The 27072-nt window shown below is 47.7% G+C and overlaps 1 long non-coding RNA gene across 3 annotated transcripts; it reads left to right on the top strand.

Annotated features, from left to right (window-relative positions):
• The first annotated feature begins 203 nt into the window (after nt 1-203).
• Nucleotides 204-25790, top strand: LOC121166360. 3 transcript variants are annotated; one of them, XR_005885403.1, is made up of 8 exons: nt 204-246; nt 3080-3352; nt 4155-4390; nt 8734-8833; nt 12703-12831; nt 21931-22108; nt 22250-22438; nt 23176-25790. It is a non-coding gene; the product is annotated as an uncharacterized LOC121166360 (long non-coding RNA). The 3 variants fall into 3 exon arrangements; XR_005885404.1 differs by lacking the exon at nt 4155-4390; XR_005885405.1 differs by lacking the exon at nt 8734-8833.
• Nucleotides 25791-27072: the final 1282 nt, after the last annotated feature.

The following is a 27072-nucleotide window of genomic DNA, read 5'->3' as shown; positions in this document are numbered from 1 at the left end:
AGTAGATGGCACTATTCATTCCAAGTATATCTGCTAATATTGACTTCTTTTGGTTTCTCTAACATACAAATAAGGGAATTAATGAATTCTCAGGACTTTTAAAAAAAGTACTTTGTTTTATTGCAAAGGCAGATTTCCAGAAAGGAGATACAGAAAGATCTTCCTTCATCTGGTTCACTCCCCAAGTGGCCGCAAAGGCCAGAGCAGAGCCAGTCCAGAGCCAGGAACTTCTTCCGGATCTCCCAGGTGGGTGCACCAAGCAGCAACTGACCCTGTGCCTCTTGGCTGCTCTCCCAATCCCATTCCTGGGCTCCCTGACCCGCATGGAGGTAAGGTGGAGGCAGTGTCCCCTGTGTGTGCAGATCAGAGCTCCGCTGAGTATCTGAGTCCCGTTCCCTGGGTGAGGGCACCCTGCAGACCACTTCAGCATCTTGGGAACCCGCCGTAACTGCAGCCCCAGCCTAGGATCCAACTCCTGGATTCCCAGACAGTGAGCTCCTGGACTGCCCAGCCTCAGTGCAGGCCAGCAGGGAGGTGGCTGGGCTCCTGAAAGATGTATTTCTGGTGCGAACTGCACCCCCACCCCTCCAACATTACTGGAGGTGGCCGCCCAGCCCTGGCCACAGGCCCAGCAGCCCTGCAACACCGGCTCTCTGGAGTCAACCACTGAGCTGTGGCCACAGGCCCAGCAGCTGCGCAGGCTCTCTGGAGGAGGCTACCCAGCCATAGTCATAGGCCTAGCAGCCCCTGGTCCCCATCCCCACAGCCTTGCTGGATGTGGCCGCATACAGGCTGAGCATCCAGCAGCCTTGCTGGAGGTTGCTGCCCACCTGTGGTCACAGGCCCAGCACCCCGCAGCCCCCCTGGAGGCAGCAGCCCATTGTGGCCAGAGGCCCATTGTCCCTAATCCCTGACCTGGAATAGGGGAGGCTAATTTACAGGCCTCCCTGTTGGACTAGGGCAAAATCACATAGCTTGATGAGACCTATTTTCAGGGCTCTGCCTCTCCCCAAAAACAGAGCTGGTCCAACGAGAGCATGGGCAGAAACATGAGGCATCAACTTCCCATGCCTGCCTTGGCTGTGGTGACCCACTGTGTCAGCCACATTCTGCCCGGGACTTTACCAATGGTGGTTGTTGTGACTCTCGGGAGGCCAGTGTGCAGCCACCAGAAGAGAGGTGGGCTGGGTGGCGCAGGCGTGCTGCTGTGAAGAGGGTGGGGAGGCATGGGTCTGAGTGTGGGCCAGGCCTCGCAGTGTGGGATGCATCTGAAACCAGAGAAGTCTTCTGTGAGGACAGCAAAGACCCCAAATTGTGGCATGATGAAATCTTCCCCACGTGGAGACGAAGCTTTCTCACGCGGCGCAGAAGTAAAGAAGCAGCGTGGGTCACCGTGCAAGAGTGGTGGCTGCAGAGTTCCCAGGTGAACCCCAGATGTGTGGCAGTGGGTGGAGACCCCTGAGGAAGCCACCAGGAGGGCCAGTCCATGGTAGGGCTGGGAAGGGGAAGCAAGAAGGGGCATTCTTCCACGGGTGGCTGTGGTGGGGAGGGTATGTGTGCATGGAATGCAGGGTTGGCTGGAAACCCGGTCAGGGACTGGGAGCAGTGGTGGGGGAGCGTGGGATTCATCCTTGGTCCTGGGGAAGCACAGTTCAGCTTGGGGAGAAGCACGCAGGTCTGCATGTGAGAGAGGAGCAGGTTGTTGGGCACTGGAGCGAGCATGTCCAGGACTTCCTTGGGATGTGAAGGAAGCATGGACTTCATCTGGTCAGCATGGAAGTGTGGGGTCTGCCTAGAGCAGGGAAGGAAGCTAGGGTCTGAGGAGGCATCGCCTGGGACCCCAGGTAGGGAGGATGCTGTCCTGAGCAGCTGAGGTGAAGTGAGACTGTACTTTGGAGTTGGTGGAGACCCGTAAGCAGGGGCGGTGCAGGTGGTAGGTTCTGTGTCCCAGGTGGTGAGCTCAGGTCATGCAGGAGGTGGGCGAAGGCAGCACATACATGCTTGCACCATCATGGGATTATCATGTCATTTTTTAAAAGGATTCTTTTTCTATGATACTTATTTTTAAGTGAAGGGTCTCACCACTCTCCCCCATTCCCTTCCATCCCCCCCTCCTGTGATTTGTTCCTAATTTATTACAATGGCATACTCCTTGATCCTTCTATTATAAGCTTAACTTCCTGATCTATGTGTGTATATGTATGTAGGTGTCTATATGTATGTATGTGTGTATATAAAAATTTACAAAACATAAAATTTCCAGCTGCACCCGGGATTCATCTGGCATGCGATGTTTGGGGAGATTAGTGTAAAGTTCTCCCAACCCCCAAGAGAGGGCTGGCCCCCACCCACTCAGCTCACTGACCAATGACAAGATTTCCGCTATATAAATGTGTATAGTGCTTCAAGGTTTGAGTCCTCCTTCCAGTATAGAGTCATTTTTCTTTCCTTCTAAATTTCCCATTTTCTTGGCCCCTCCTACTCACATAGCCTGTTCACTTAGACTGATGCCTACCTAATGCTGTGATATTGCCCCCTCACAGAGACATACCCCACAGCCTTAACTGGATGATATGGATGGAGGTCCATTTGTACCTGTGAGCAGCCAGCTGTGGTGACAGGTGCAGGGCATGGAAGGCGGCATGTCCGGGTGCAGGTGTAGGTGCAGGGTGGTGAAGGGAGCATGTCCTCAGAGTAAATGTGGGGGGTGACTCAATGTGTAGGTCCCTTGAGTTCCTGACGCTTGGAAAATGTACACACCTCCCTTGTCAAAGTGGTGACCATCTCACTGCCTACACTTCCATGGAGGGAAAACACTGTTCCTAGGTGTGTGGTAACTTGGGGTTCATGTAAAATGCACATCCTGAAGGCGGTGGGTTTGGAGCTGGGATGAATCTGCCCACCTGTTCGCAGCTCTGCCCCAGGATTCCTCGGATCTGGCTGAAGTCACTCTCCCTGATGACGCAGATGTGCTTGAAGCCGAGCTAAAGAACACCTTACCCCCTAGCCTGGCATGCCTAGCTTTCAGGACTTGGCAATGGAAATGACTGACCTCTGGTCTCGCGTTTCTACTTTTCAGTGCATGAGGTGAAGGTCCAGATGCAGGAAAGCCTGACCTTGCTGAGGAAGCCCTGCCTCTCCCACTCCACCTGAAGCTAAGAATGCTGCACAGCCTTGTGAAGGTTTGAGCCTGGTTGCTCTCAGTTCCTCCCAGCGTGGATGCGTTCCTGCCTTTCCCAGCCTGCAGGAGTCAGAGGGCGCTGTGCAAGCACACTGAGCCAAGGCCCAGTGGTGATGGTGGCAGCAGTGGTTGGCCATGGATGAGGCTGGTGGCCCTGAGGAAGACTGCTGGGTAAGTGAGGTGGTCCTGAGGTATCCCTGTCCTCATCTGCTCCCTGTTAGGGCCTGGGCCTTCCTTAGAGTCCGTGTGGGGTGGGAGGTCCCTGAACTCAGTTGTGGGAGTTGTGGCTGTAAGGTCTTGAAGGTATCTGGAGCAAGTGTGGGCCAGGTGGCTGCCAGCTATAGGTGCTCTGTGGAAACCGAGGTCCCTGAAGGCCTATCACTTCCTTGGGGATTCTGACTCAGGTTTTGAGAAAATCTGATTGACTTGGGCTGCGGGGTGGTCACTTTCATTAGCTGTGATGGGGGCAGGGCAGGGCAGTGGGGAGCACTGTAGCCCCTTGCAGAAGATCCAACATTCTGCTCCATCTGTAGTTAGCTGGGATTGTGACAGAGAAGGCAGTGCAGGGTTTGTGGTGCAGGAGGAGGTAGCCAGCAGGGTGGGTCCCCGTTTTTCTTCTGACTGACAGGGTGCTTGCTGTGTGCCCTGCTATCCTGGTGCATATGCACACCTGGTGTGTGTGCGTGTGTGCTTTCATGGGTCAGATGTGTGGGGTTTGGAATTTTATTCGTTTTTAAAAACCAACTAAACAGATTAACTAAATCAATGAAGTGAACAAGCCAAAATGGTTGGTTAATTAATTCAATCAGCTTATTGATTGAATGAATTGATGAACTTGTTAGAGCAGATGAGTGAGAATCTGAGAGGCCTGCAGGAGGCAGGCCCTGGAAGCTGACTAGGAAGCCTGTCTGCCAAAGGCCTGGTGAGCAGTGACAGTGATCAGAAGCTGAGAAGATGTGCCTGTCTTTTGTAGCCCTGCACCTGAGGGAAGAGCTGTCAAAAGTCAAAAAGAAGGACTTTGAGCACTTGCTGATGGAGGTGATGCAGATCTGGGACTTTCTGCTCCGGATCCCCAATTAGGAAGTCCTGGAGAGTTGCTCCAAGTTGAAGATTGTCAACAAATTGAGTCTCCCTGCATCCCTAGTGGGCCTCAGCTCAGGGGTGTGTAATTCATTCATTGCTGGTTCAGCCTAGATGAGCAGCTACTAAGTAAGTACAAGTGACTAGAAAGGATAGTTAAGCATTGGTGGGTGCTGGGCAGAATTGGGTTGCTTTCTGAAGCACCTGCCATGGCCTGTCTCTCTCTCTCTCTCTCTCTCTCTCTCCTTTCTTCTGGCTCTCCTACCCATCAGAGCACGTTTAGGTCTTTACTAATTGGAGAAAATGAGGTCCTTTCCTTGTATAAATGAAGGACTTTGCTGTGTGGACAGCTGGCATGGAGTTGCTGGCTGGGCCATGTGTAGTGTAGATTTTGAACTCCGAGTGGAGCTGATGTGAGAAATAGCCTTCCAGGATCCTGCTGCCATCGGAGATTACCCTACGGGAGATTTGGACCTGGCCTGTCTGGGATGGAAGTAAGATGAAGGTAGTCTTTTGTGGTTAAGGATACTTCACCAGGCACTGTTTGACAGGGCCCCCCCGAGTGTCGGTCTGAGCAAGGAGATGTCAGGGGTCAAGAGTGTGAGTTTCTGGGTTGAGCAGATGAATGAGCCTGCCAGCATGAAGCCAGAGGTAGAATGTTGGTAGTGCTATGCGACAACAGCCTTATGTTCTAGGGGTCAATTTTTTTTCATTTTTTTTTAACTTTTTTTATTATTTTCATTTTGTGATACAGTTCCATAGGCTCTTGGCATTTCCCTTATCCCCTCTCCAATTCCCTCCCCCCACCTAGTTCCTCTATATCATTACTAACATATAGTTCTTCATACACAGTCATATGTCCATCATTGCAGGCATGGACAATGGCAGAGTCCAGAATCCTATTGTCAAGATATAGTATACAGGTTCATTGTCAGTCCATCTTTGACTGGAGGCAGAAATGCATCCTACACTGCATCCTCACATCTGGATGTTAGTCTCCATTTCATAGCTACTGTACATCCCCTTAAATAAAAAGTCATGATACAAAGTCAACAATAGAAAAAATAGAAATTTACAATGCCAGGAAGTTAAATGACATGTCACTGGATATGACTGTCTCCATTATGCAACTACTGTACAGCCCCTTAATTGAAGAGCCACAAAACAAAATCAACATCAGGGAGAAATAGGATATTAACAACACCATGAAGTTAAATAATATGCTATTCAATGACTAACTTGTAGCTGAAGAAATGAAAATCAAGAACCCGGCCCGGCGTGGTGGCGCAAGTGGTTAAGGTCCTCGCCTTCCACGCCCGGGATCCCATATGGGCGCCGGTTCTAATCCCAGTGGCCCCGCTTCCCTTCCAGCTCCCTGCCTGTGGCCCGGGAAAGCAGTCGAGGATGGCCCAAAGCCTTGGGACTATGCACCCGCATGGGAGACGTAGAAGAGTCTCCTGGCTTTGGATCGGCATAGCATCGGCCGTTGTGCTCACTTGGGGAGTGAATCATTGGACGGAAGACCTTCCTCTTTGTCTGTCCTCTCTGTATATCTGCCTTTCCAAGAATAATAAAAATAAATCTTTAAAAAACGAAAAAGAAAATCAAAAACCTTCTTGAAGAAATTGATGCCACTGCATGTTCTACGGAGTCATTGAATGATTTAATCAGATGAAAAGTGTTTTGAAGAGGTGAAACCAACAGAAAACAACAAAACCTATGCAACATAGTTTCTGCTGATCTTTGTTGGTGAAGTGTGTCTCCTCCAGACAATAAATAGATGGGTTTTGTTTTTTAATCCAGTCTACTCATCTATGATGTTTGATTGAGCTTAAACCGTTTACATTCGGAGATTAATATGTATGGGTGGTACTTTGGTCCTGTCATTTTAGGAATGGGCTGTTCATTGGTTTAGTCTTCTGTTGTCATTTTACTGGTATATTCTTTCCGTTTGCCTTTGGTTTTGTTTGGTGCTAGGCCTCTTCTCTGTCAAGAGAACATCTTGAAGTATCGTTTGTAGGTCAGGTTTGAAAGAGGCAAATTCTTTTAACTTCTCGTTACTGCAGATGAATTTTAGAAAGACACTATTAAGAGACCAAATATAAGAGTTATGGGAGTCCCAGAAGGTGCAGAAAGAGAAGCTGAAATAATAAAGGAAACAATAAAGGAAAATTTCCCTAATCTAGAGAAAGAATTGGGAAACAACATCTAGGAGGGTCAGAGAACTCCCAACAGGCTTGACCAGAAGAGATCTTAACTAAGATAACCTCAGGCTTCCTGGCCTGTGGCTGCAGAAATGGTCTTTTAAGACAAGGGTCTATGGGGGCAGAGAAGGCCTCATGCAACAGGACCTTTGGGTAAAGTAATGGCCCTCACCCATCTGGGTCCTGTGAGTATAGATGTGGTCTCGCCGAAGAGGGATCTGAGCTTGCAGGGATGGCATTGTATGACACGGGCCTGTGGGTATGGGATGATATCCCACCACATGAGCCTGTGGAGTTTGGTGTCAGGTTCCTTTGGAAGTGGGTTGGCCTTGCCATGCCAGGGCCTATGGGTGCGGGGCAGTCCGGGTGTGATTTTGGCCTGTGTGTGTGGATTAGCTCACCATCTGGTGCCTGTGGGTTCAGACATGGCTTTGCATTGACAGGGTTCTGTGGATGAAGAGATGGCCTTGTGCAACAGAACCTTTGGGTTCAGGGTGGCCTCAAATGCTAAAGGCCTGGGGGGCAGGGAGGCAGCACTGTACAAAAGGTGTCCATGGGTGTGGGATGGCCTCTCATGCCACAGAGGCCTTTGGGTGCAAGGAAGGCCTCATGTGTTGGGCTCATAGGTGCAAGTACGGCCTCTGTGTGCATGGCCTGTATGTTCAGGACAGCCTTGTGTGATGGGAGCCTGTGGGCTGTAGGGTAAGGGACTTTTGGGTACAGGGACAGCCTTGCCATTTAAAATCTTGTGGGTGTGGGGTAGGGCTAGTAAGACCTTAGCCCATGCATGTGTTGACAGCTCCTATGTTCAGGGCCTCTGTGTTCAGGACAACCTAATCCACCTGGGTCCTGTGGGTACAGGACAGCCTCTCATGGGTGGGTGGGTGCAGCCTGCCAAATGACAAGGGTCTGAGGGAGCAGGGGTGGCCTCATGTGTCCAGGGCCTATGCATGTGGGGATACCCTCGTTGGTGCAGGGCTTGTGTGGTCAAAGATGACCTCACCCATCATTTTTGTGGGTGCAGGGATGGCCTCAAACAAATGGTGCCTGTGGGTGTGGGGATGACTGTGTGTATGCAGGGTCTTTGGGTGCTTAGACTGCCTCATGCAACAGTGAGCTGTGGGTATAGGGATTACAACACATATCTGGGACGTCTCTTATGGAGATGGCCTTACACGTCCAAGGCCTGTGGGTGAAGTGACATCTTTATATATCTGTGGCCTGTGTTTGCATGAGAGGTCTTAATGGGTTGTTGGATGACCTTGTAGGTCCAGGGTCCATGTAGTCAGGATGGGCTTATGTGTGCCAGGATGGCCTCTTGCAACAAGGACCTGTAGGTGCAGCATGGCCTTGCACTACCTTGGCCATTGGTTGTAGATGTGTCCTCCTCTGACAGAGGCTGTGTGTGCCTGATGGCTTCCTGCAACTTGGTCCTGTGATCCAGCATGGCATCAAAAATTGGCCCCTGTGTTTTCTGGGAATGCCTAGAAAGCAAGTGTCTGTCGGATCAGTTACAGTCTTGAGTGACCCAAAGGGGTTTTGGATGCAGGCATGGTCCTGCATGAAATGAACTTTTGGTTGCAAAGAAGGGTTTATGCAACAGGGGCCTTATTGTGCAGAGATGATCTCATGTGACAGGGGCTGTTGGATCAAGATGACCTTATGTGACAGCACCTTTGTATACATGGAAGGCCTCACGTGACATTTGTCTTGTGTGCAGGCATTGCCTCACATGATGGTGACCTGTGTGTGCAGGGAGGGCCACACAATGAGAGTGGCTTTTGGATGCAGTGATAGCCTCATGTGACAGGTCGTTTGCATGCAGAGCTGACTTGATGGGTGTGCGATCTGTAGATGCAGGGTGGCCTCTAACAACTGGGTCTGTGAGTACAATGATGACCTTGTGTGACAGAACTGTGGCCTAGGATGACTTCACATGACATTGGCCTTCAGTTCCATAGATAACCTTGTGCGATCGGAGCATGAGGATGCGGGGATGGTCTCACGTTACAGGGATGTGTGGGTAAAGGATGATCTCCTGAGTCCACGTCCTCTGGATGCAGGGATGGCTCACAAGGCAGAGGCCTTTTAGTTCTGGGATGGACATCCCACTTGGCCCAGCAACCCCCAGAGCAGGTGATCACGCTTGCTTGCTTGCTGGGCCAAGTGGGATGTCCACCTTGGATGAAGAAGTGTCTCAGGGAATGGATTGAATAAGGAGGCACGGTGGGCAAAAGTGTCCCTAACCAACCTCATTTGTTTCTGCAGGGAGTCCAGCAAGCAAGCATTGCATGCCACATTCTCTCAGCCACTTCTTCAGTAGAGTTTTCTGGGTCCTGATCTGTACAGAGGGACAGGCAATGGGCAGGTGAGTGCTGTGAGAACCCAGGACTGGAGAGACCAGGGTTTTGCATCAGAAATGAGGCTTCCTGCCTCTGTCCTTTGGCATGGTCCCTGGACTGGGTCAGGGCTCCGAGTGAAAGTGCACAGGTGCCATATCCTCAGAAGGCAAGAGGATGCCTGTTAGTGGGTGGTCCCTGCCAGCCTCTTTCCCAGGTGGGCACATGTGGAATGGAGCTCCCAGATTCCTCCCACCCTTTGAGTGTCATGATAGACCAGCTAGCTGCCTGATGGCACTTGGACACTGACGGGCTATCCTCATGATTTGCCTCCGTTACCGTGGATCAGCTGCTGAGGCTCAGGCCTGGGCTGGCTAGCTGCCAGGTCAAGGGGGCACACTGCAGTCACCTCATGGAGCTGCACCACGAGGACCTTGGGAAGAGCTTGGCAGTGACCACCACAGCTTCCCAAGTCCTGAGTGTCTGCGCCACAGCCCCAACCTTCCTGGCTGTATAGCCCAAACTACAGCACAGGGCCTGAGGCCCCGTTCCATTCTCCAGGCCCAAACACTTTTATTTTCTGGGTGTGTGGGGCCTCCCCAGGTATAACACCTGCCCATTTCAGAGAGCCTTCCACCAAGATGGAGGGTGACTCCCAGTGGCAGTTGGACTATTCCATTTATGAGGAGGGGTGAGCTGGTGGCGAGAGGGTATGTCACAGGCTCTGGTGGGATGGGTTCAGACCTGTATTATGCTGGGATAGAAAGTGTACCAAAGGGGCCATCATGATGCCCTATCAGTTGTGTGTTGTGGCACCACAGGCCTGTGGGATCCATGTTCTGTGGCTCTCCCTGGTCCCCCATAGCTGGCTCTGGAGTGGTACGCTCCAGTTGCCAGGAGTGGATTGTAAACAAAGCCAGTATTCTTCCCATGGAGGCTGTGGATGGTGGTAGTGGATATTTAACCCTCTTCTCCGTGAATGGAGCCCCCCCGGGGCCACCCCACATTTACATGTGGGGTAGTTCCAGGATGAGCTACGTGAAGTGAGTCTGGGTGCCCTCAGGGTTATGTAATCTGAGCCAGTGTGATCTCAGGGTCTGAGGCCAGCCCTCACTGTGGCCAGGTGTATTGTGTGGTTTGCTCCTGTGGTAGAGCAGGACCTGGGTATCAGGAACTTGGTCTACACAAAGTATGGGAATGGTTCTTGAGTTCCAAATGAAGTAGCCTTTTTGTTTTAAAGTTTGAGCGGGGGTCAGTGACACATGGTCCTTCCAACTCTGACAAAGTTAAGGGCAGAAATCCCTAAATCCATGTAGTGATGAAACCTCTTGTCTTGAAAGGACACCTGAGCTAGCTTCAGAGTTTGGGATTATAATTCATCATCTTCCAATAAAGAGTGCCCCTGAGAGATGCTTTTAAGTGAGATTGTTTACCCTCTTTTATCTTTGTCTTGTTAACAGGGATGATATTGTTAAAGCATAGCGATTATGAATTCCCAGAGGTTTTTTGTTTGTTTGTTTGTTTGTTAGCTTCAGTTTATTATTAGGTAACAGATTTTTCCTGCTTCAGTATTCATGGTAGTAGTTGTGGGCATGTTAAGTGGTATTTCTCTTGCCATGTTTTATTACACACTCTTATTTTTTTTAAAGACCATTTAAACATTGAGGCAGTTGCAATTATTCTGTTTATTCATTTATTGTACTGTAGGTGTGTGTGTGTGTGTTTGTTGTCTGTCCACCAGCATCAAGCTGTGCAGGGGGAGAGAAGACAAAAATGAGTATACAACACTAGTATAAAGAATCAAATGCTTACTGAAGCATACACACAGTCTGCTAGGGAAATTGAAGGTTGGAAGAGATGGTATTTTCTTTGATTAGGGAAGTCTTTAGGCTAAGGAGCTGGTTTAAGCAGTGGAGGCATGAAGCACAGTGGTGCATGAAGAGAAAAGCAGCTGTGTTAGTGGAGAGTGGGCTCAGGAACTGATGTGTTGGCGTGCTTGCTAGGGACATAGAGTCCAAGTGCTGTAGGTGTTGGGGAGCTGGTTGAAGCCTTTCCGGGAGTTAGACTTGGGCCTTCCTGGGCCTAGGTAAGGATGTAGGTTAGATGTCAGAGAAGCAAAACTCAAGATAGAACTGAAGTGAGTGATAACAGAGTGGTAGGAATAGAGGAGGAAATAGTGAGTAGGCACATAGTTAGGCACTAAAAGTTAAAACGAGTATTACTTCATTATTAGATATGAAGGAGGAGAGAAAGAAGGAATCTGGAGTAAAACTGCCAGCTTTCTGGCTCTGGCAATCTAGGCATCCCAACAAGAGGACTAATTCTTTTTCTGCCTCTCAAATTATCAGGCTTATTTACTTGGTCTATATTAAATAAATACATAGAGAGCAGCCTGGCTGCGAGGATTAGAGTTATAAAAAAGATCTTGGAGGGGAGAATACTTGGTAAGTTTTTTTTGTCCCCCTTAGGCAGAAAGGTCTACCGTCTACCAAAGGAAAATTTGCTATAGAGATTTTGGATTGAAGCCCAGAAAGAACTAAGCTTGTAGTTCAGATTGCTCTTTAAAATGCATTTGTCATCTTCTTTTCCCTGCCTGTGTGCTTTATTTTTCATAAAGTGGCATCTGGGGCTTGATCCAGAGAGAGTTGAACTACAGAACCAGGTTGAAAGTCGAGCTGTATTTTGCTCAAGACCAATGGGAGAGAAGAAGTGATTTCCAAGGTCACAGTTATGGCATCACAACCATGAAGGGCCAAAAATAGAGCTTCCCTTTCAATTTCCTGAGTGTGAAAATAGATCATTCCCTCCTAGATAATAGGAGAAACCTATAGAGTTGGAGTGCAGGGCTTCAGAATCTAAACACATGGGCAGAATTGTGACATCGCTGATAAAGTTACCTCCCATGACATTGCCCTCCCACACTGCAATACTGGCTGCACCACTTCTGATCCACTTCCTCTGATGCACCTAGGAGAGCAACAGAAACTGGCCATGTGCTTGGACTCCTGCATCCCATGTGGGAGACCTAGATCTGGTCCTAGGCACCTGACTTCGACCAGACCTAGCTGCCAGTTTTTGCCATTTGGGGAAGTGGAGAGAAGTCTCTGACTCTTTCACTCTACCTCCCAAGTAAACAAAATGACTCTTTTTAAACAAGAACTCTAAACCCAAAGTTCTGTCAGTGACTTTTAGACTTTGTAATTGAAATATTTGTTTGAGAGTTGTGAAGATTGAGTCAGAGAATGACGGTGCTCTCACCTGCTTGTCTGCTGTGTCTGGGGCTCAAGCTGGGAGTCACGCATACAACTCAGCTTTCCCTTGTGGGGGCAGGACCTCCGTTACTGGAGCCATTGCTGCTTTCTCGATTCTGCATGAGCAGCAAGCTGGAGTCAGGAGCTGGGACTGGGAATTGAGCAAGGCAATTCTGTGGAATGTAATCTTAATCATTAAACAAAAGACCCACACCTCAAAATTCATTTGAAAGCTTCAGATAACTTTTTTTTCCCTTTCCAGTAGGGAAATCTTTTCACGGAGAATATAATATACTTTATATATATAGAACCCAATTTGGTGTTAAAAAAAGGAAAGAAGCTGAACTTACATTACTCAGCTTCTTTCAGTGGCCTTCTCTGTTCCTGTCCCATCATTTGGAAGGTGTGGGGATGCTCGTATTTGAGTCCAGTTTGAGAAATTATTGCTTTTCTCTCTATCGTGCGTCTTTTGCACTGAGTGATAGTAGGTAGAAGTTTCCAGAAGAATTTCCTGTGGTGCCTTCTGTTTGTTATGATTCTACAGCCCGTTTCCTGAAAGGAAAATAATGGAGTTGGCTATATAGATTTGGATCTCTGTTTACTGCCTCAATTGCATTTTTAAGAACTGAGTTTTCTTTGTCTTGAAGGTTGTTCCTACAGTACCTGAGGATGCTGGACAAAGAGCTCATCCCCGTGGATTTCTGTGGGGTTGCAATATACGTTCAGCCATTACTTTTGTTCTCATTTGCATTTTTATGTGGAGAATTTTTCGATATGTAAGTAAACAATGCTGTATTCAAAAATGTTTGTTCTGTCTTTAAGTTGAACAAGTAATGTAAGATTTGTATTTTTTTGAGAAAGCAAAATCATGTATATGTCTAAGATAAAACAGAAGGGGTATAGAGCAAGTTTTTAAGTATAAAATTTTGAAAGAATGTCCTTGGAGAAGTTTTCTATGGTATTGATACCCAAATACTTTTAGTTCTTCCCTTGTTGTTTTTTTAAAGTTGATTCAAATGGCTGAAAGAGCGAGAGAAACAGGGTGACAGACCAAAAGAAATGGCCAATCTGCTGTTTCACTGTTCAGATTCCTCCAACAGCCAGGGCTGGGCAAGGTGGTTGGGAGCTGAGAACTCAGAGTCTCCCACATGAGTAGCATGGCCCAAATACATGAGCTGTTACTAGTGCCTCCTGTGGTCTGTATTGGTAGGGCTGTGGAGGCAGGAAGCAGAGCTGGAGATTGAACGTAGACCCTCTAGTTTGGGATGTGGCCATGTTACCCATACAGTTTTCAATCAGTAGGTCAGGTTGAGCAGTTTATCATAATGATGAATAATTATTGATGTACTTAATTTCTTCCAGCATAGGTTATTAACTTCTTCCACTTAAAAAAGAAAGCTTATTTATTTGATGCTTTCAAGTAAATGAGTGAGAGGCGAAAAGCAATCTACTGACTGATTTATTCCTCAAGTGGCTGCAGTAACTGAGGGCTGGGCCAGAAGGAAGCCAGGAGCCAGCAATTGCATCAGTGTCTCTCCCATATGTGACAGGAACTCAAGTTCTTGAGCAACCATTAGCTGCTTCCCATGTCAATAATAAGGACTTGGACTGGAGCTGGAGTAGCTGATCCTTTCTCCCAGCCAGTCGCCTTTCACTTGGAGCTGAGGGCGTTGGCATGTAACCACTCTCCTTCTCTGGGTCACAAGAAGCCATGCAACAGGAAGGGGTGCACTCACTGTCCTGATGGACATAGATGAAAATACAAACTTGTCTCTCCCACTTTCCTCACTCTGCACATCTATCCCTGGATGTGTCTGTGACTTCTTCAGCATTTACATAAACAGGACCACGAAGAATTTTAAAAGGTGTGGGGAAAGCAGGATTAATTAATTAATTTCTTTGAAAGGCATAGTAGGAGGGTGGATGAAGACAGAGGGAGGGGAGGTATTTTTCAGTTGCTGGCTCAGTCCCCAAATTTTGGCTGCAACCAGTGAAGCTGAGCCAGGCCAAAGATGACAGGAGCCAGGAGTTTCATCCATTCTCCCAGGTGTGTGGCATGGGCCCAAGAACATGGGCCACTTCCCACTGCTTTCCTAGATGCATTCACAGACAGCTGAATCTGAAATAGAGCAACCAGCATCCATAGGAGATGCTGCTGTCACAGGTGATAGCGTAACATACTGTGGCACTGTGGCGGCCCTTTGAGATTCTTTGCATTTGATGTTCTGATTTCAGTATCATGTGTCTAGCCATAAAATTCCTTTGTCTTTTCGACTTCTCTAGACTCAGGATTGTCTTTATGTCAATTTGGAGAAATCTCTCCATTTAAAAGTCAGTTTCTCTTTTTGAAGTACTATTGTTCAGATATTGGCTCTCCTTACTTTTTTTTATTTTTCAGTTTTTACTTTTTTTGAAGATTTATTTTTTATTGCAAAAAAATAGATTTGCAGAAACAAGAAGAGGGAGAGGGAGATTTTGCATCTGCTGGTTCACTCTCAATAGTGTCACCACCATAGGTGATGCTGGCAGGGACTGAACTGATCAGAAGCCAGGATCCAAGAGCTTATTGTGCGTCCCGCACGGGTGCAAGGTCCCAAGACTTTGGACCATCATTCAGTGCTTTTTTTGTTTTTTGTTTTTGTTGTTGTAGTTGTTGTTTATTAAGTTTGGATCAAGTTTGAATTGAGCATCCAGGCCATAAGGATGGAGCTGGGTGGGAAGTCGAGCAACCAGGGCAAGAACTAACATCTGTGTGGGATGCTGAGTTCTAGCAGGCAAAGGATTAGACAGTTGGGCCATCGTTTTGGCCACCTGGTTTTCCTTTAAGCTTGAGGAGCTTCCCCAAATAATGTTCTGACTTACTAGTTTACTTTATATTTGTTTACATTTGTAGGATTGTATTGTAGCCTGCTTTTTCTTGTTTAATTTTATCTGTATCCTTATTCTCTAGATGAATTCAGTTTCCTTTTATCTTACCTTTCAGCCCTCACTAAGCTCTTAAACTGGATTTTTCCCTTGCTTTATTATTTGTTAAAGAGAAAGATCAAAGAGGAAGAAGATTTGCTTTACTAAATAAAAATGAAAACTAAATAACATGAAAAGATGTTTGTTTGGTGCAGACATACTTTTTGCAGAGTTCCTATTCTACGTGGACTTTTTGTACTTGCCTCATTTAAGTGAAGGTGAGTGAAGTAGAGTTCTGTCACACACAGTCCAGATTGTCGCAGAACACAGTCTGTGACAAAGGCTTCTCCTTTACTAACGGCTACATATCCATTTACAATTTGATAACCCTCGTTAGCTACTGGTAGTTAGTATTCTGCTTGGAGACCAGCTTTGCTTTTCTAGCATTCCTTGTCCTCTAGTTCTGTCTGCTTGCCCCTCTTGTCCCGGAGTTGTATTCCAGCGCACGGTACAGCACGTGTCCTCATCTGTTGATCTGTCACTGAGACTGGACTGGTGCTGCCGTGGACACGGAGCGCAGCGTCTCCCTGAGTGCGCATTCGCAAGTGGACTGGTCGGATCACACCGCTGCCTTGCGTCGCTCCCGTGTATTGCAGTTCCCTTTGCTGCACGTCCTTGCCAAGTGTTGTCTTTTTAATAACCACTGGAATTGGCATGAGATGAATTTCATTGTAGTTTTATGTTTCCGGTGGCCAATGAAATGAAGCATTTCTCATGCATTTACTGTTTCTTCTAAGAAATATCCAGGTCATTTTGTGTGGTTTTGGGTTCTCTACATACCCATATAACAATCCTTAGTAACACAGCGGCTTGCGAAGATCCTCTCCACTGTTATTTCCTTTGTTGTGCGCAAACGTCCACCTTTGTTTTTGCTTTCCTTGCCTTTGCTTTGGAAGCTTTACCCCGCAAAAATGTTCATCTTAAAGTGTTTTCTCCTTTTTCTTCTAGCAGTTTCAGGTCTTAGGTAATTTTGCATATGGTCAGAAATATGGACAAAGTCCCAGTCTATTGTTGGTATTAAATTGTCCCAGCACCATTTAAAAAAATTTTTTTAAAAAAGATGTATTTATTTATGAGTGTGTGTTTATTGGAAAGGCAGATATACAGAGAGGAGGAGAGACAGAGAGGAAGATTTTCTGTCCGATGGTTCACTCCTCAAGCGGTCATGATAGCTGGAGCTGAGCCAATCCGAAGCCAGGAACCAGGAGCTCTTTCGGGTCTTCCATGCAGGTGCAGGGTCCCAAGGCTTTGGGCCACCCTCAACTACTTTTCCAGGCCACAAGCAGGGAGCTGGATGGGAAGCCGGACCACTAGGATTAGAACCGGCAGCCATATGGGATCCCAGTGTGAGCAAGGCGAGGACTTTAACCACTACGCTATCACGCTGGGCCCAGATTTGTTTGTTTTTATTGGAAAGCTAGATCCACAGAGAGGACAGAAAGATCTTCCACCTGCTGGTTCACTCCCCAAGTGGCCACAACAGCCAGAGCTGAGCTGATCCAAAACCAGGAGCCAGGAGACTCCAGTACTGTGTTGTGCTGTCTGGGGTGCTTGTTGGCAGGAGAGTTCAGCAGGAGTGGAGAAGCGGGCATTCCATGTAGGCACTTTGATAGGGGGGTGTGAGCAGCCCAGGTGGCAGCTTAACCACTGTACTGCTTGCCTTGCCCTGTGTGCTAAGTTGGTACCCCCTTCACTCAACTCGTTTAGCAGTTCTAATAGGCTGCTGAAGGCCAGTGTGGCACAGTGGGTTAATCTGCCTGCAACACTGGTATTCCACAGCGTTGCTGATGAGAGTCCCGGGTGCTCCACTTACAGCCCAGCTCTTGCTATTGCACTGGGCTAACCAGTGCAGGACAACTTGAGTGCTTGGGCCCCTGGTACTCTCGGGGAGACCTGCATGGAGTTTGACTTTAGCTCGCATCTGACTGTTGCAGCCATTTAGAAAGTAAACCAACCCTTGCCAGCTCACTCTCTGCCTTCTCTCAAATAAAGCTTCATGAAAGTAGTCTGCTGGTAGTTTTTAGATTTTTCTATACTTGTATTCAAAATCAAAAACACAAATAGGATCACTTGACATTTGCCCTTGCCACATGGCTTTTCTTTCTTCCACCTAGTTGCTCATTTCCAATGTTATGTTGAGTGAGAGTGATGAGAATGGACATGGTTGTCTGATTTCAGATCTTGGAGAAAACACTTTGAATTTTTCCCTATTAAAAAACAATGTGGGGCCCGGCGCGGTGGCGCAGTGGTTAAGGTTCTCGCCTTGCACGCCCGGGATCCCATATGGGCGCCGGTTCTAATCCCGGCAGCCCCGCTTCCCTTCCAGCTCCCTGCCTGTGGCCCAGGAAAGCAGCCGAGGACGGCCCAAAGCTTTGGGACCCTGCACCCACGTGGGAGACCCAGAAGAGGCTCCTGGCTTCGGATAGGCATAGCATCGGCCGTTGTGCTCACTTGGGGAGTGAATCATCGAACGGAAGTTCTTTCTCTCTGTCTCTCCTCTCTGTATATCTGCCTTTCCAATAAAAATAAAATGAATCTTAAAAAAAACAATGTGATGGGCTCGGCGTGATAGTCTAGTGGCTGAAGTCCTTGCCTGGTATGCTCCGGGACCCCATATGGTGCCGTTTCTGGTCCCGGCTGCTCCACTTCCCATCCAGCTCCCTGCTTGTGGTCTGGGAAAGCAGTTGAGGGCAGCCCAAAGGCTTGGGACCCTGCACCCACATGGGAGACCCCAAAGAAGCTCCTGGCTTCGGATCAGCTTAGCTCTGGCTGTTGCAGCCACTTGGGGAATGAATCAGTGGGCAGAAGATCTTTATATATCTTCGTTTCCAATAAAAAAAAAAAAAATCATAAACTTTCTGAGAAGGGTAGAGCCAGACCAAGTACTCCACAATGTCCGCAATGGCTAGAGTTGGGGCAGGGCTGACATTGGGAATTCATTCCAGGTCTTCCGTGTCATAGGAGAACCCAGTTGGGCCATAACCAGTCTCTACATGCCTGCTTTGATGGGAAGCTGGGGGCTGGAGTTAGGAGTTGCTCATACTCCAGCATGGGCAGAGGGCCTGTCGTCACTCGTCTCGCTGCCCCGTCACCTTCTTGGAATGGGATTGGCTGTGGGTTTTTCATATATAACTTTGTTGTGTTTAGGTGTGCTTGTTCTAGACTTCATTTGCTCAAATTTCTTTTTTTCATGAGGTGATGTTGAATTGTATCAAATGCTGTTTCTTGCATCTGTTTAAATGACTGTACAATGCAGTAACATTCATCGATTTATGTTAGTTGATCCGTCTTTGCATCCCTGGGATAAATCCGACGTGATCGTGCTGAATGATTTTTTTAATGAAAGAATTATTTGAAAGAGGGAGAGATAGTTAATGAATAAGTGCTCTTTGATGTGCAGGTAGATTTTATTTTGTTGAGAAAATTTGCGTTTATGTTCATCAGTGAGATTAATATGTTTTGTTGTTTTGGGGGATGAAGGTTATGCTGAATTTGTGAGTTTGGAATGCGTCCCTCCAAGGTTTTTGGAATAACTTGAGAATCATTGCTATTATCTCTTCATTTTCGTACCTTTCTATAAAATATTTATCTGATAAGAGAGGGAGCACCTTCTGATTGACTTCCCGAATACCTGCAACAGGTGGGACTGGACAGGTCACGCAGGAAGCCTCCAGCTCCATCTGGATCTGCGGCATATGTGGCGGGGATCCAGGACTGTGGCCGGCTACCGCTTGGGAGTGGAGTGGAGAGGACTCCAGCTGGCGCCCCTGTGGGGTCCTGGTGCATCGGGTGGTGCTGCAGGTGGTGGCTTACTCTCCTGAGCCGCATGCCAGCCCCGATTCTTTCTTTGAAGTTTGGTGGAATTCAGCAGTGGAGCCAGCCAGTCTCGTTTTTTTTGTTTGTTTGTTTTTGAAGATTTTAAAATTACAATTGGATGTCATTCTCATCCTGCATCTTGGCAGTTTGTGTGTCCTGAACTTTCTCTCTTTCATCCAGTTTTTCAGGTTTTGGGCTTATATTTGCTCCTAGCAGTTTCTTATGATCCTTTATATTCGTGTGTTATCAGTTACACTATCTGGTTGTTTCTAAATTACTTGATTCCCTCCCCTCTTTCCATTGCTAGCTAAAGGTTTGTTGATTTTATCATCCCCCAAACCAAGTCTTCATTTCATTGATGTTTTATACTATTTTTTTTAGCTTGTTTTATTACTGCTCTGATATATATATTTTTAAAGATTGATTTGTTTTTATCTGAAAGGCAGATTTACAGAAAGAAGGAGAGCTAGAGATGGAAAGGTTTCTGTCTTTTGCTGGTTCAGAGGCCCAGGCCTTGGGTGGCCAGTGCACCAAGTGGTGTCAGGCTCTGCCTGCTGGCCGCCCAGCGGCGAGCTCTGGGGTTTTTGATGATATGAAATAGCTGCTTTGGGACACCCAAAAGTAAGACCAGCGTTAGCGTAGGTGAGACACTAATTTCTGGTGATTCCCAGGAACCGGGACATGAAACCTTAATGTAAGTGTGGGACTGAGAGCTGAATGTTCGGACTAAGCAAACCTTAGTCCACTAGCATGACTGGAACACAGGGTGCAACACAGGACATGCCCAGCTTGGTTTTGGCTCCAACTGGTCCACATTAAGCACAGAGTTGAGCCACGGTGTCTAAGGCAGGGGTCATGACAGGTGGATGGGGCTGCGGCAGGGTCTGGATACAGTTGTTGTCTCCCTTGGCACAAATGTGGATTGGAAAAAGATGTACCGGGCCGGGCCAGACAGTAACACCTTCTGGTGCTTTGGAGTACCAGGGTGGATGTGGGACGGACTAGGCTAGGTCCCAACCTCAACTGAGCCATATACGAGCTATATGGGGGCATGGACGACCGTGGCTGGGCTGAAACACTCTACAGCAAGAACCAGAATGGGATGATGGCCAGTTAGGAAAGGCCACTGTTCCTGCTAGGACAAGAGGCGAACTGGCACATGGACCCACTGATATGCGCGAAACCTGGCACATGGAGGGGTTCTGATGGAGGAGCTCAGGCAACTCCTCTAGCAGGACACAGACCCTGCAGGTCAGCGCAAGGAACATGGAAGGTAACAGCCAAGAGGTCATCGAAAGTGTCCCACTGGCATGCATTTGGCATGGGTCGGGGGCAGACCAGGCTGAATCTGTTCATGTCATCCACTGGTAAATATGATCGCCAGAACAGAGTGTGGGTTGAACCAGGTCCAGTCGTGACAAAAGCAACACACAAGTTGGAATGCCAAGGTGAGGTAGCCTGAGCCGGATGCAGCCGCAGCACCCAACCAACACACGTGAGAACCAGGAAAGGAGGAGGCAGAGCTGACAGGAGAATAAGGGGAGGTTCCCTAGCTGAACAGCAACTTACACTGAGGAGCGTGAGCTGGGTTGGGGGGTAGACCAGACCAGGCAGGGACACAGCGCCTGTGCACCTCATGGGACACTTACAGAGAGGAGACAGGTCAGTCTTCCATCCGCTTGTTTCTCAAAGGTCCTGATTTTCTCTTAAGATTTCTTTTTGTTGGGGCCCGGCGGCATGGCCTAGTGGCTAAAGTCCTTGCCTTGAACACGCTGGGATCCCATACGGGCACTGGTTCTAATCCCGGCAGCTCCACTTCCCATCCAGCTCCCTGCTTGTGGCCTGGGAAAGCAGTCGAGGACAGCCGAGAGCCTTGGGACCCTGCACACGTGTGGGAGACCTGGAAGAAGTTTCTGGATCCTGGCTTCGGATCGGCATAGCATCAGCCATTGTGCTCACTTGGGGAGTGAATCATCGGACAGAAGATCTTCCTCTCTGTCTCTCCTCCTCTCTGTATATCTGACTTTCCAATAAATAAATAAATCTTAAAAAAAAAAAAAAAAAGATTTCTTTTTGTTGGGGAGGTAGATTTCCAGAGAGGAGAGAAAGGTCTTCCATCCAGCGTTCACTCCCCAGACGGCCGCGTCACTGGAGCTGAGCTGATCCCCAGGCAGGAGTCTTCTAGCCTCCCACGCTGATGTACATCTCGGGCCCTGGAGCGTCGGGACCGTGAACCAGTGCCCACATGGGATCCTGGCACTTGACAGGGGAGATTAGCCAACTGAACCAACACCCAAATGTCACGGTTTTGTAATAGTATGAGTCAAGACCCGAATCAGGCTCACACATTGCATTCACATTTTTAAATCTGTTCTTGAGTGTACCCTTCTCTTCCCCCACCTCTTATAGAACATTCATTGAAGAAACTTGTGTCTGGGGATCTTTTCTCATGGTAGTTTTATTGATTGCTTCTAAGTGCTTAGTTTTTAAGCAGTTTCCTCTGTATTTGCTGTAATTTAGCTGAATCTAAGGACTTGATCAAAGCTTATTTGTGGGAGACAGAACACTGTCCGCTCATGGTCACTGTGACACTGAAGGCACGTACTGTCTGGTCGACTCCAGCGACCTTCTTCTCAAGCATCTACTGCTGTGAATGGCACAAGCTCAGCAGTGAATCCAGTGTTTTTTGGTTCAAAATTGTAAAGCGAACATCTGCAAAAACAGCTCAAAGTTAAAATTAAAGGAGGGGTAAGCATTGTGGCATAGAAGATAAAGCTACTCTGTATATCACCTGTGGGCCCCAGTTGGTGCTGGCTGTTCCACCTCTGTTGAACTCCCTGCCAGTGGCTGGGAAAGCAGCGGGACATGGCGAGGCGTTTGTGCACCTGCCACCCACCAGGAAGACTTGGCTCAAGTTCCTGACTTTGTGCTAGCCCAGCGCTTGTCATTGTGGCCATCTTAGAGAGCGAACCAGCCGATGGAAGATCTGTCTGTCCTCTGTAACTCTTTGAAATAAATAAGTAAATATTTAGGCAGAATCCATACATAGTGTGTTCCACATGAACCTGGTTTGTGATTTGCTGATTCTTCATCAGGTGACGAATGCAGTATTGGTTCAGCCACGGATTTGACTGAGAGCAGCTCCATGGTGGATGGGGACTGGACGGTGGTCGAGGAGAATTTCTCCACGCTCAGTCTGACTCCGTCCGAGCTGGAGCACATCTCCATGGAGCTGGCAAGCAAAGGCCCTCATAAATCCCAGGTCCAGCTTCGGTGAGTCCCTCAGATCTTCAAGCTCAGTCTCGACTCGGGGAGTTCGTAGAGATGGCTTAGAGGGACCGCTGCCTTCTGATCACTGCCGCCCCATGCAAGCTTCGCTTCTTCCCAGTCCCAACCCTGGTGTTTCCGCTCTAGGTACTTCCTGCATATTTTCATGGAGGCCGGATGTTTGGACTGGTGCATTGTCATTGGCCTGATTCTGAGAGAATCCTCAGTAATCAACTAGATTCTGGCTATTATACAGTCTTCAGAGGTGGATGGAGAGATGTTACAGAACATTAAGACGGGGCTCCGTGCTGTGGACCAGTGGGCCTCTACGGATTGGTAAGTGTGGTCTCCCTGGGCCCCTTAGCCCTCGGTGGATCTGTCCCTTCTCCTCACAGCTTAGTTGTGGTTCAGCTGGTTTAGTTATGTTGTTCAAGTTTGATAGTTTTAAGTTAACTAGAAATAAAAATACTTCCATATATTAATTTTTACTTTAGTCATTCCTGACCCAGCTACTTGAATGATTAATGTCTCTTTAGTGAAGTTGAGTTTATACATTGCAATATGAAAAGACATCACTAGGTTGGGGCTGCCGCACAGCAGATCATCTTAGAATTAGTCTCGAACTTAAGGCTTATAGTTCTATGGAATTGAAGAAAAGGTCGGCTTGAAAAGATGAAAAATCTGTCTGAAGTTAGCATTTCATGGTGGCTGCTAGCAAGCTCACATTTTGAGTGCTTGACGGGACTGGAGAAGCCTCGTGGTCCAGCCCAGCCCCGCTGCTGTCAGCGGGATGTGGGTTTCTGCGTCAGGATTTCCCTTACATGGACCTCATTCTCTTCAGTTGCCACATGTGTTTGATGTTAAAATGTCAGTGTTTGCTTCTAATGCTCAGATCCTGGAGTCGTGGCCCCATGTGTGGCAGTCCCAGGGCACTGAGCAGGCCACTCGGCAGCCTGCCTTCTCCCACAGCCTGCTGCTGCCTTTACTGTCCGCGCTTAGATGTTGATCTAACACTGTACCAAGGCTTGTGAATTTGGAAGATGAGAGCTGCTTTTCTCTCCCCCTCTGCTTAGCCCTGGATATAAGCCATTTTTAAACATGATTAAGCCTCAACTGCAGAAGCTCAGTGAGATGACGGAAGAGCAAGTTGAGCCTGACGCCTTCCAGCCAGTAACCACAGGCAAGACCACGGAGCAGGCCAGTCCCCGGGCCGAGGAGCGCAGGGGATCCTGCAGCCACGGAGCCGTCCCGCAGGGCGAGGCGGCGGGGACCAGTGCAGCCAGCCGCCAGGAGGACGACACGGCTCGGGCAGAGCAGGAGGAGCCCTTTCAGGATGGGACTTACGACTGCTCTGTGTCCTGACCGTGAGGCGACGTGTGACAAGCAGTATTAGCAGCAGCTGAGTCCACTGTGTCCTAGTTGCTGACGGATGACTTAAAGGGGAAGAGAACGCAGGGGCTCAGAGTCTCTTTCGTAAAGTATTATTAGATTTTAAGTAAGAAATCTCCGACTCCGTAAAAATGTGATATCAAATAAAGCATCTTTCATAAAAAATTTCTTAAGCTGCAGGAGAAATACAACATGCTGTACATACGTACATTAGCAGATTTGGGCTTTATTCACAGGCTGGTAGCTCTTAAGGGAGTGCTTGGCCCCGGTGAGCTTTTGACTGCTTAGAGCTTCTCGCGCTTTTCCCTGGTTGACTGTGTGTGCTAAGGTGCTTGACCGGGTCCGAGCTCACTACACTCCCTGCTTGGCCCTCCCGAACAGATGCCTGCCTTGGCACAGCACGGGGACGCGCACGAGGGCCGTGGAAAGCGGAGTTCCGGGATGTTGGTTTTGGTGCCGCGGGGGCCTCCAAAAGCCGTGGAAACTGAGTGTCATAACACGTGAACGCCAAGGGTGTCTGCACCAAAACAAACCTTCTCCGGTTCCGTTCTCCATGCCCGGCTTGGCAGCTCCCCTGCCCGTGTCAGCGTGAGCCGTTCTCCTTTGCCGTTGGCAGCCCGTCAGACCCCAGTCCTATCCGTGCAGGCTGTCCACACGGAGCGAGGGTGCCCGCTGGAGCGAGCTTTGTTCCTCCTAGATCAGTGTGGGCACAGGCTGAGGAATTCTCACCAATTCTGCTGGTAGATGCCACTAAACTGTTTTGTATCAAAAAATTGTACCTTTTTGTGAATACTCTTGGTGTAAATAAATCCAAAGACACTACTCATATTTTTAGCACTTGTATTATAATTTGTAAGGTTTTATGCTGGATTCCGCATGCCTATAAATACTTAGAGAATTATAGCAACAGGGCTTGTTTTTCTTTCCCAAAAAGAGCGGTCTTCATAAAGACAGACTCCTTATTGGCTCAGCTGGTCATAACAAAATGCTCACACTGATCATGAAATGGAACAGATTTTTGTGCAAATTAACATAGTTTACTATTTATTGATTTTGTAAATGGAATAAAATGGACTTTTATGTAAATAGACTGCTGAACCTTATCACGGCTACTAAAAATTAGTCTGTAAAGAATGCATCCTTCATTGTAAACTTTAGAGTATTTTATGTATTTGTAGATGACAAATTTGTTTTCATGTTGTGAAAACTGCATATTTCATAATTGGTTCATACTAGTCACCTATCCTCCACTGTATCTAATTACCTTATAACAGTATTCATTTAGATAGCTTGTTTGTACTGTGCAATTTGAACAAGGAATGCAATGTTATTTTTTACAAAAACTTATTTTTGTAACAACATATTTGATATGGACCAAATTCGTACCACTATGTTTAAAAAAAAAAAAGCCTCTTCTCACAGTGCAATTCCAGTTCAGAAACAAGGCCTGGTCCTCTCGCTGCCCTGGAAAGGAAATACCCGGATTCAGTTCTTAGCCCGTTTCCTTTGAAGGGAATTGAAACTATCTTGAATTGTTTGGTTCATAATTCATCAAACTCTTCAAAATTACTGATTTGGGGGAATTGACTGTCATTTACTTTTTACATTAGAAGTGCAATAATTTCACACCATAAAACTCCTAATGGATCAAATATGGTCTTATTGGTACCTGGTCCTTCTGGTGCTACTGTTACTTAAGTCAGCTTCAAACCACCTTTCCCTGAATGGCTGGAAGGTCAGTGTTTCCTGAATGAGTCCAGGCAGCCCAGCCAGAAAATAAACTGACCTCTCTTCTCCTGCCCCGGTCCGTCAGAGGGAACCAGCATCACTGTCGTTTGCTGCAGATCCTCATTTAGTAACAGCTGCACACAGCTGGCTAGCTCACACCATGCTGCCGCCGAGGTCACCCTGCGAGCAGCGCCCACAGGGTGACTCCTGCGGTGGAGGCCGTGAGCGAGTCCCTTCCTCTGTGAAATGTTGGCTTTCAACTAATAAATAGGCCACAAGGGAAGAAAATTGGTAAGTTTACATGTTCTATTTATTAGATACTTTGAATTCTTTGAAAAACTCATTTTTACCATGTTGTTTGGTTCACATCAATTGTTTTAAGCCATCATTTTAACCAAGGAACTTAAATATTACTATAACTATTTGAATTTTAGTGCATTCATGTCAATTATTTGTTGATACCAAAAGAAATCATCTAAGGGGAGAGTCAACATTTGCTTGTAATTAAATTTGTTGCTACTTCTGTAATTTGTATTTTTTTTAATAAGGGCAATAAAAATGATTGCACAAACTTCTGTTTATTTGTTATCAGGCAACAGCAAAAATATGTATTGAAAGCCACTTTTTGTAATTTTACCTTTTTAAATTTTCCTTATGTTGCAACTCGAAATTCAGAGATTTAAAATTCTTATTCTATGTAGATATGTAATGGGAGAATCAGAGTTGGCAATGTTAAATGTTAACTGCTTTCCCGGGCCACAAGCAGGGAGCTGGAGCTGCCGGGATTAGAACCGGCCATCCCGGGCGTGCAAGGCGAGGACCTTAACCGCTGTGCCATCATGCCGGGTGCTGGATTTGCTTCTTTTTTTTAAAGCTTTATTTTGATTGGAAAGGTGGAGAGACAGAAGGAGAGACGAGACCAAGAAGGAGAGACAGACAGAGAAAGAAAAAGGAGAGACAAAGAAAGAAGGAGAGACAGAGGAAGAAAGATCTTCCATCCGATGACTCACTCCCCCAAGTGGGCACCTCTTTCACTGACACAGGAGAGGGTATCCCAAGTGTCCTAACCTCCACACAAAATCCCTCCAGGGTCATGAGTCTATGACCTGTTACCCAAGGCCGGTGTCTCAGGTTTAAGATGTATGTTCCCCCACCCCCCAAGTGAGCACGGTCAAAGCCAGAAGCCTCTTCCAGGTCTCCCACGCGGGTGCAGGGTCCCAAAGCCCTGGGCCGTGCTCAACTGCTTTCCCGGACACAGGCAGGGAACTGGATGGGAAGCAGGAGCTGCCGGGATTAGAACTGGCGCCCATCTGGGATCCCGGGCAAGGGCCTTAACCACTGCGCCATCACGCCAGGCGCTGGATTTACTTCTTTTTTTTTAAGCTTTATTTTTTTTGGAAAGGTGGAGAGACAGCGAGGAAGATCTTCTCACTCCCGAAGTGAGCACGGAAGCCAGGAGCCTCTTCCGGGTCTCCCACAGGGTGCAGGGTCCCAAAGCTTTGGGCCGTCCTTGACTGCTTTCCTGGGCCACAGGCAGGAAGCTGGATGGGAAGCAGGAGCTGCCGGGATTAGAACCAGTGCCCATATGGGATCCCGGGCATGCAAGGCGAGGACCTTAACCACTGCGCCATCACGCCAGGCGCTGGATTTGCTTAATTGTACTTTGTGGTGTAACGTTCCATAGGCTGTCCTTAGATCAGTACCAGGCGGGCTTAATGGCTGTAGCTTTGCAGGAGTTGATGGAAAATGCCATACATTTGAGGCTGTGTTTTATTTCAACCAAGATCCATCCTGTCCCTTTGAACTTGGCAAATTCCCCAGCTAGATGGAGCCACTAGTTGAGACACAGCCGC

The sequence above is a fragment of the Ochotona curzoniae genome, unplaced genomic scaffold (genome assembly GCF_017591425.1).
Source record: "Ochotona curzoniae isolate NIBS_2020 unplaced genomic scaffold, NIBS_Ocur_1.0 patch137, whole genome shotgun sequence".
NCBI lineage: Eukaryota > Metazoa > Chordata > Mammalia > Lagomorpha > Ochotonidae > Ochotona > Ochotona curzoniae.
This window is presented reverse-complemented; position numbering and strand designations above follow the sequence as displayed.